Source organism: Notamacropus eugenii, chromosome 6 (assembly GCF_028372415.1).
Source record: "Notamacropus eugenii isolate mMacEug1 chromosome 6, mMacEug1.pri_v2, whole genome shotgun sequence".
Classification (NCBI taxonomy): Eukaryota; Metazoa; Chordata; class Mammalia; order Diprotodontia; family Macropodidae; genus Notamacropus; species Notamacropus eugenii.
In genome coordinates this window covers 144,648,007-144,657,516 of record NC_092877.1, presented here as the reverse complement: position 1 = coordinate 144,657,516, position 9,510 = coordinate 144,648,007, and the positions used below count along the sequence as shown (strand labels likewise).

At 37.6% G+C, this 9,510-nt stretch overlaps 1 pseudogene; it reads right to left on the bottom strand.

Annotated features, from left to right (window-relative positions):
• Window positions 1-5,957: 5,957 nt before the first annotated feature.
• LOC140510662 (methylosome subunit pICln pseudogene) lies at window positions 5,958-6,686 on the bottom strand (annotated as a pseudogene).
• Between the last annotated feature and the right edge of the window lie 2,824 nt (window positions 6,687-9,510).

Sequence of the window (9,510 nt, the reverse complement as noted above, 5' to 3'; positions counted from 1 at the left end):
TCAGATTATTAACCCCTTCAGAAATATTTTCCTGAATGTCCTAGTTATTATTATTTTCTCTCCTTAAATTTTCCTCCCCCTCTATTCTGTCTATATTTTGTATTTATCCTCTAGTAAAATGTAAACCCTGTGAGAGAAAAGTCTGTTTTAAGTTCTTGCCTTTGCATCTCTAGGTCATATTCCAGTGACTTGTACATGAAGATGCACTTAAAAATGTTTGTTGAACTGAATCACATGACTTTCTAATTCTCGCTGAATAGCAAATTACAAAACTAAAGTTGTTTACCATCCTCATGGAGTATATCCTACCCAGAATCCAAATGGAAGAGGGATTTCCTAGAGATAGATTCTCCTCACGTTCCTGTTTGTTGACAACATTGTACTGATTGTATCAAACCCCAGAATATTCCAGGAACTCCTCAGAGAGAACCATGATCAAGGAAAGAGAACTGGTTTAATTATAACACAGGAAAAATCCAATGCAGGAGGAATGGCCATTGTCCTGGAAAAATTGCACAAACATATGGTAAAACCCAGTTATATTAGTTGAACTAGATGAAACGGATAACTACAAAACTAGAGGAGTCTAGAAAAACCATGTGTCACAGGGAAAAAGGGACTGGGTTGGAAGACAGCAGAGGACCTTGCTCTTTAGTAGAAAAAAAAAGCACCCACTATCTCTGCACTTAGTTATCACCTTAGTTGTCACTATCCTTGGGCAAGTCATTGAACCTTCCTGGTCCTGTTTTCTCCACCTTTTAAAATTAGGGGATTTGGGGCAATTGGGTGGCAATGTGGTTAGAACATGGACCCTGGAGACACCGGGATGTGAGTTCAAATTTGGTCTCAGATACTTACTAGCTGTGTGACTCTGGGTAAGTCACTTAACCACATTGCCTCCACCACCAACAAGAAAAATTAAATGAGAAGGTTAGAGTAGTTGGTGTCTGAGGGCCCTTCCAGCTCTCTATTAATGATCCTCTAATCCTATTTAATTGAGTAGTTTTGACATATCACTTTCCCTTTCTAGGTCTCAGTTTTCTGATTTGTAAAATAAAGGCATTGGCTAAATGATCTCTAAGGTTCCCTCCAACTCAAAATCTTCTGATTTTAGTTTTTTCTTATTGTTGTTCAGTTGTGTCTGACACTTCATGATCCTATTTGAATTTTCTTGGCAAAGATACTGGATTGGTTTTCCACTTCCTTCTCTAGCTCATCTTACAGACTGGGTAATTGAGGCAAACAGGGTTAAATGGCTTGCTCAGGGTCACAGAGTATGTCTGAAGCCAGATCTGAACTCAGGCAGACTATCCACTGTGCCAAGGATAACTGTATGACTGGAAGCTGTCAGGATAGAGTTTACCAGCCTCATTAGCTGTCTTTGAAGTTTCTGTCTTGATGTTATTATTTCTTTATATTCACTGTTTTGTGACTATTGTACAAGTATATAAAAAGAACTAAATTTTGTAGCTCAATAAATATTTTAGGATGTCAATTTGTTTTACCCAATCACTGGAAACATCCTTAGTAGAAAACTCCAGTAGCAGACAGTATCAGTATCAGATAGGCATCTCATCCTGTTTCTGTGTGATATTAATCTCATCCAGGTTTCTATACTTTGAAAGTCTTTTGTTCCATATAGCTTGGAGATTATAAATATTCATAAAAACACTGTTTTTTAAGAACTAATGTTCAGCCTGGGCAATTGTGGACAATAGTTTAGTCTGTGATAATCATCTGGTTCAGTAGAGTTTATTGGTTGAGCTCCCAAGAGTATTCTGAGATACGTTTTTGTAGTATGGGAATTTGTGGCCTGTCAGGATGTGAAAGATAGTAAGCTTCTGATGTTTGACTCCAGCCACTAGGACATGCCTTGGAGTGTTTGGAAGGTGCTAAATTTTTACAACTTGTTGTGGTTTATTGCTTTTCTTCACTGTTTGCTTACATTGGTCATTAAGTCTAGGCTCCATAAAACCTGCCTTCCAAAGTTTGTGGTGACAATGACCTGGTCCTAAACCGCCATCATAAACCCTGTTTCCATAAACAAACCCTCCTCACATAGCCATTTGTTTTTAATGACACCGTGGAGGCTGAGTCCAAGTTCCTTCTAACTCTACTCATATCTTAGTCATTCCATCATCTTTCTCTGGAGATTTTGGTTACCTTTAACAAATCCAATGGTGTTTACCTGCTATCAGCCTTTATTATTGCTCTAGGAAGTCGTGTCTGCTTGTTCCAAAAACATTTTTGTAGGTCTTTTGATCTGTCTTCTCTAATATTGTCATCATCTTCCTTTATGGTGTGGAAGTGTTAATATTTTTATAGCTGCCTTAAGGTGATTGGCTCTATATTTTGTTAATATTATTTAGGCTTTTGCTAGAATATTTTCATTTTACAATTCTGAAAGTGTATACTTAGACTGGCATACTAGAGGTGTTAATGGTTCCAAATGTGTGGTTTTTTTTCATTCATCTTTGATGTTAGAACACCAAGAAGTCTTTTAGGTATTTGGCTACAGTTTTCTCCTTTACAGTTGTATACTCAATGTGTCTCTTTGGTTAAATACCAAAGCATGTGTGTGTGTGTGTGTGTGTGCGCGCGCACGCACATGGATGTCCTTTGTCTATTAGTTTAGCATGACCTCTGGATTCAGGCTTGAAGTTACCAATCTTTCTTTCCTTGGTATAAATTAGGAATTTTATACTTATCTAAAAGTCCAAATGACATTTTAATTATCACTGGAGAAAGATTCCATAAGATGAAGTGGATTAATCTGTATTTCGGTGCCAACCTATAGTTTGATGTCATTCATATGTCTAAAGCAGTTAATAAGATGATTTGGTTTTACTCCTTTCTTAATTTAGAAGCTGGGCTTGGTTCTTGTTATGAGAGATGACAATGAATTTAAGGCTAGACAGAACGATGATGGTTCTTAATTTATCTCCCTGAAAAATGTCACAGTTTTATGTGAATTATTCTCAATGGTATTATGTTAGAAGAATATTTTAAACTGGAAACTATTTTATGTGAACATCATAGCATTTTTACCATACATGTTATTCAGTTTTGGAGATTATAAATATTCATAAATGTTTATATTTATAAAATATAAATTCTATAAATAAAAATTCAGAACTGTGGCTGAATACCCTAAAAGACTTCTTGATGTTCTAAAATCAAAGATGAATGAAAAAAAAGGTTTACCATATAGTTGTTTCAGTCATGTCTGATTTTTAGGACCAATTTGGGATTTTCTTGGCAAAGATCCTGGAGTGGTTTGTCCTTTTCTTCTCCAGCTCATTTTATAGATGAGGAAACTGAGGCAAACAGGGTTAAGTGACTTGCCAGGATCACATAGCTCGTACATTTCTAAGGCCACATTTGAACTCAGATCTTCCTGCGGCTCTATCCACTGTGCCAAGTATTATACATACTTTAATCTACTTCATATATTTATAGTATATGAATAAGCCATGAGTGTAGAACTGAATCAAAGATTTTGTGATACTCAGCAAAAGCAGTCTACACATTATTGCATTTTGGGGCAATTTGCTCAATAATTACCCAATTGATACTAAGTTGTTTTAACGCCTAGGTCTTTTTCAGCACATGCATTTTGTTCCTCAGTCAATATCATTTTCTTGGAAGTATTTATAAGATTTTATTTCATGACACAAGCTGTGAATGGTCTTATAAAGTACATAAATACCAAATTAGCTTATACTTATACTATATTTGGAGGAATCACTGGTCTTCTTATTCTTAGGTAATAGATAAGTGATGTCTTGTTAAGAAAGTGGGCTTAGGCTATCATTTGAGAAGCTAGTGAAATACCTTGCTAGTAGTTCTTGCACTGCCATGAAGTATTTGAGCCAATATTAGGAATTTTTGAGTTTGAAAGGCTACTAATGGTGCAATGGATAAAGCACTGGCCCTGGAGTTAGAAAGTCCTTAGTTCAAATCCTGCTTGAGAAACTTTCAATGCTTAACCTCTGTCTCAGTTTCCTCAACTGTAAAATGGGGATAATAATTGTGTTTGCCTCTCAGGGATGTTGTGGAAAGGGTCAAATGAGATAATATTTGCAAAAGTACTTAGTACAGTGCTTGGCACATAGTAGGCACTATGAAAATATTTATTTGCCTCCCTTCCCTTCCACCACTTTCCTCTTTTGCAGATAGGCTAAAATCTCAGTTATTTCCCTTGATGTAACTGTTCTACGTCTACTATATTAAGTGGTGTGCAACATATCTTGTTAGATCAAACGTGCATTTTCATGATGCTCATCTTGACAATCAAAAATTTTGCACAGCCTCTTCTTTTGGGGATTCCCTCTGGCTCCTGATTGCTTGACTTCTCAAATGTCTGCAGTAAAGTTTTGGATTGATGTCAAATTGCTCATTTTGGGCAGCTAGGTGTTACAGTAGAGAGAGAGCAGGTCCTAGAGTCAGGAAAACCTGAGTTCAAATCTGACTTCAGACACTTCCTAGTGGCATGATCCTGGATACATCACTTAACTCAGTTTACCTCATCTATAAAATGAACTAGAGAAGAAACTGGCATTGCTATTCCAGTCTAAGTATGTCTATCTCCTTTTTTGTCATCTCTTTTACTCATAGGTTTAATTGCTGGAGTTTTTATTAAGTATAGATTTTCAATGACCTCAGGGACTTCCATTCTTCAGTTTTCTGACATTAGCAGATCCTCAGTTTCATGTCTTATTATGTTTAATTTGTGCTTAGGGATGAAGTTATTTTAGGAAATCACTTTGCATGAGTTAGCAATATACTGTTGGTGATTTGGAACTAAGACTACCACTGAAAAAAAGGGAACATGAAACACTTACTTATAACTGGTGGTATCTGTTTCCAATTTTATTATGATATAGTATTGGAACACAATGAAAAGATTCCTAGAATCAGGTACTGTTCATTTATACTGTCTGGGATGCTAACCAAATCAATGGTATTGTCAGAGTCCAGTTGGCCAGTGCTTCAGGGTTCCTGGCAGGATTTCAAAGCTACTCTAATAATCTTAGGGCCCACAACGTGTCCCCTCTATATCACCCTTGATGGCATTTCCTTGCTTTGTTATTTTGCTCCCTCCCCCTTCTTAAGATATTTTTTTTTTAATAAAACCTAATTTTATTTATTTAGCTGTAACAAAGACAAAAGGATTCTCATCTTCAGTATTTTAAGGAATGCATCCCAGCCTCTCTAAATCTTCAGAGGAATCTAAGAGGGGATAGCTTTTGAGGCCAATTTGTCACAACAGGCCAGAATTATAAAATTCATTTTTCAGACTAAAAATGAACTGTGAAAATAGCAAAAGGTTGTCAGAAGCTCCCAGCTTATGTTAATGGAGGTTGGTGGAACATGGTTAAATAGTTAATTAGGCTACTCATAGATGTAGGAATAAGCTACTCAGGCTTTGATATTCCCTATGGGTAGTTACCTGATTGATGCAGAGTACAAAAGAGCAGAGGGAAGCCTCTTAATCTCCTCTTCTCAAGGAGCAAGTCCTGTTGTACACATATGTGCACACACGTACGTGTGGATGTACGTATGTATATACGTATATGGCATATTCTGGTTGCAAACCTCCCACCTCCTATTCTTTTCCACACCCCTGCACCAGGTGGGCCTCTTGCCTTATGAAAGATGAATATTGTGAGAGAAGGATTTAGAGGCCTAGATGACTGCAATTGGGCATGGGATTCTTGAGTCAATAAGCTACAAATATCCTCTTGGGTGAATTCAGCCATTTCTGTTAATAAAGACTAAGTTTCTGCCAGGGGTGACTCATATGGCCTCAGTATAAGTCTGTCTGAAGAAAGAACTGGTTTAGGTCATTTTTGCAGAGGGAAAAAAGATGTTTCTTCTCTGCCTCTCCACTGTGGAAAGATAGAAAGTTCCCTCCTTTAGTAATATGTGGAATCTATTCTCAGCATAAGTAATATTCAGTGATCAACATCTGCATCCTCAAATTGTCCAGCAGCAGTTGGTGTGGTGTCTATCTCCATCCCATCTTCATAATCCCTACTTGAGCCTTCTGTCCTTACTCCAGCCATGTTATGTTGGCTGCTCACAGACTGAGCAAGCATTCCTTCCAGTCGCTCCAGAGTGGCTTGTTTTTCTGTAGTTAAATGAGATAATCCTTCTTCATCAGTGTACAATGTAGGAATATCCCCCTGCCTTTGTTCATGCGCTTCCACATCATATTATTTTCCATCATAATCATCTGAATCTTCATCCTCAGGATCTGGATGTAAAGCCTGACATTCACTCGTTGCAGCAAACAATGCTTCCAATGCTCACTTATCAGTTGGTACAAATCTGAAGTCAGCAATCGGCTCAACATCTTCATCACTGTCATCTTCTTCCCCTTCTGCCATTGCAGTTTCTTCCAATTCTTTGGGTTCTTCCTCTCCAAATCGAGCATTGACCAGTAGCACACAAGTGCTCCTGTGGATAGGCATTTAGGTCTCTGGAGACAGCATGAAAACTAATGGTGGGATAGTCCAGTGAAAATCCTATTTCAGAACCATTTAACCAGGACGGGCTGCTCTTGGTGATGTAGAGGGTGCCAGTGCCCAGGTCCTTGCCATCCAGCACCCTTCAGGGTTGGGCTGCTGCTGCCCAAGCACATCTTCTGGGCTGGGCGGTGGGAAACTCTTCAGGAAACTCATTCTGTCAGTGGTGGCAGTGGCCGGCCTGGTGGACCAGAGAGCGGGGCTGGACCACAGGCGAAGAAGACACGCTCGCCCTGAACCTGGAAGACCCCCTTTAAGATATTGACATTAAGACGGGTTTTCATGACTGGTTGTCATTATTATCACTGTTAAGTTATGGCTGGCATCCTCTTAAAAGGGGTTCAGGTTAGAACATTGGGAGAATTGCTGTAGAAATCTGGTTCCATCCTGGCTCTGACGTTGGGCACATAATTTGATTTCTCTGAGTTTTAAGTTACATAAAGAGAAAATGACAACAACAAATATCTTTGTGTTTACAAATAGATTTCCTTATCTGTAAAATGAGGGATTTGGACTGGTGCTCTCTATGCTATCTTAAAATTCTAAATCTATGATCTCATAATTCACCTCTGTTTCTTAAAAGGTGGTCTCCCTTATTTTGGGGATGCAGTTGCTTTTGTAACTCTGAATATATACATCCACATATTCATACACACATACAACTTCATCTCAGACTTTGGAACTCTCTGTATCAGAGGTTCTTTGTGTGTGTGTGTGTGTGTGTGTGTGTGTGTGCGCGTGTGTGTGTGTGTGTGTTCTATGGTCCCTTTTGGTAGCCTAATGAAGCCCTTATTAGAAAAAAAATGTTTAAAATACATAAGGCATTATACATAGAATTACAAATGAAACCAATTATTTTGAAATAAAGGTGCAATTATTTGTCCTCATCCAGTTCATAGGCTTCCTGAAATCTATCCATTAGGAGGTCTAGGGGCCCCAGGTTAAGAATTTCTGCTCTGTATGGAAATACATTTCACTGAATTTAGGTAGTGGGTTATAAGTACTATATAGAACTCTGAAGGGAGTTGGCTATGCTTGGGAATGTTTGGAACTCTAGAGTAATCTCTCCAAAAGCATCCTGTTCTTTTAAATTGTTTCTTCTATGTGTTATGGAGGTGGATGTGCACATGTGGGTCATCTTGGAAGAAGTCAGCTGGCAACACTTACTTCAGGCCACCTGCTGCTGGATGTGAGAACATTTCAAGAATTCTATAAATGCAAATAAGTAAATAATAAGAGATCCTATCTGTTTACTTCTGAAGAAAGGAGTCGATTCTCATTTTTTCCTGCTAAAAATGGGCAAAAAATTGAGTGACCTGTTTTCAAATGATCCAGTAAAACCTAGCTGTATTAAAATATTTTCATATGAATTTTCATTTATTTAGTAACATTTCATGGGAAGACAGGGGAAGATATAAAACGCTGAAATTTAAAAATTTAAAATTATGGATGTAACAAACATCAAGGAACATGAATACTTTAATATACAAAGAACAGAAAAGAGGATTGCATATAAAACCGTGAAATTCTTTTATTGACTTTAAAAAACATACATATTTAATAGCATAGTAAAAAAAAAATTGCTGTGCTTGTCTATGTCCCTAAGGAAATGTGATAAAATAAAAAGGATATTTAAGGAAATTAGAGCAATAGTTAAGTGTGTATATTTATAAGATCAATTTATGTCCTAAGGTTGTAGGAAAAATGAACTCATAGTAAATGATTCAATCTGTATGTTAGAGATCATCTGGTTCATCCTTTCCATTTGTCAAGGTAAGTCCAAAGGAATGATGTGAATTTCTCAAAGTGATAAAACTAATGAGTGGCAACAACCTCAGGTGTCTTAACTATAGTTCATGTTCTCCTAAATCAGGGGTTATTAATTGGGGGTCTGTGGTTTAAAAATATTTTGATAATTGTATTCTTCCTGGCAATTGGGATTAAGTGACTTGCCCGGAGTCAAACAGCTAGTCAGTCTCTGAGGTGATATTTGAATTCAGGTCCTCCTGACTTTAGGGTGGGTACTCTATCCACTGTGCCACCTAACTGCCTCTTGATAATTGTATTTCAATATAGTTTCCTCAGTAATCTTGCACATTTCATTTTGTGCATTTAAAGACATTTTTCTAAGAAGGGGTCTATAGGTTTCTGCAGATTGCCAAAGAGGTGCATTAACAGAAAAAACTTAAGACATCTCTTTCCCAAACCATGCCGTTCTCGGAGGTAGAAGTGGTCTGAATGTAGGTGGGAGTTAAGAATAAATGTCTAGATCTTTAATATGCCTTAGTAGTTCCCTCCAAGATGGTGCTCATCTATCTCTGATTCAGCTCAGGTGAATCCATTCCCATTTCCTATACTTGGCATACCTTGGAGATATTGTGGGTTTGGTTCCTGACCACTGCAATAAAGTGAATATTGCAATGAAGTGAGTCACATGAGGTTTTTGGTTTCCCAGTGCAAATGAAAGTTATGTTTGCACTATACTGCAGTCTATTAAGTGTAAAAGAGTATTGTGTAAAAAAAACCCAATGCACATATTTTAATTAAAAATATTTTTATGTTAAAAATGCTAGCCATCATCTGAGCCTTCAGCAAGTCCTATAGGTAGAGGGTTTTGCTTGGACACTGCTGACTGCTGACTGATTAATGTGTTGGTTGCTGAAGGTTGGGGGTGGCTGTGGCAGTTTCTTAAAAAAAATAGTAGCGCAGTCTCTTGAATTGTTTGACTTTTCCTTTCACTTAAACATTAGAGGCAATTATAGGGTTATTAATTGGTCTCATTTCAATATTGTTGTATCTCTGGGAATAGGGAGGTCCTAGGAGAGGGAGGGAGAAGGTGGAAGTCAGAACACATACAGCATTTATCAGTTAAGTTCTGTCTTATATGGGTGTGGCACCCCAAAACAGTTACAATGGTAACATCCAAGCTCACTGATCACAGATCACCATAAAGGATACAATAACAATGAAGATATTTGAA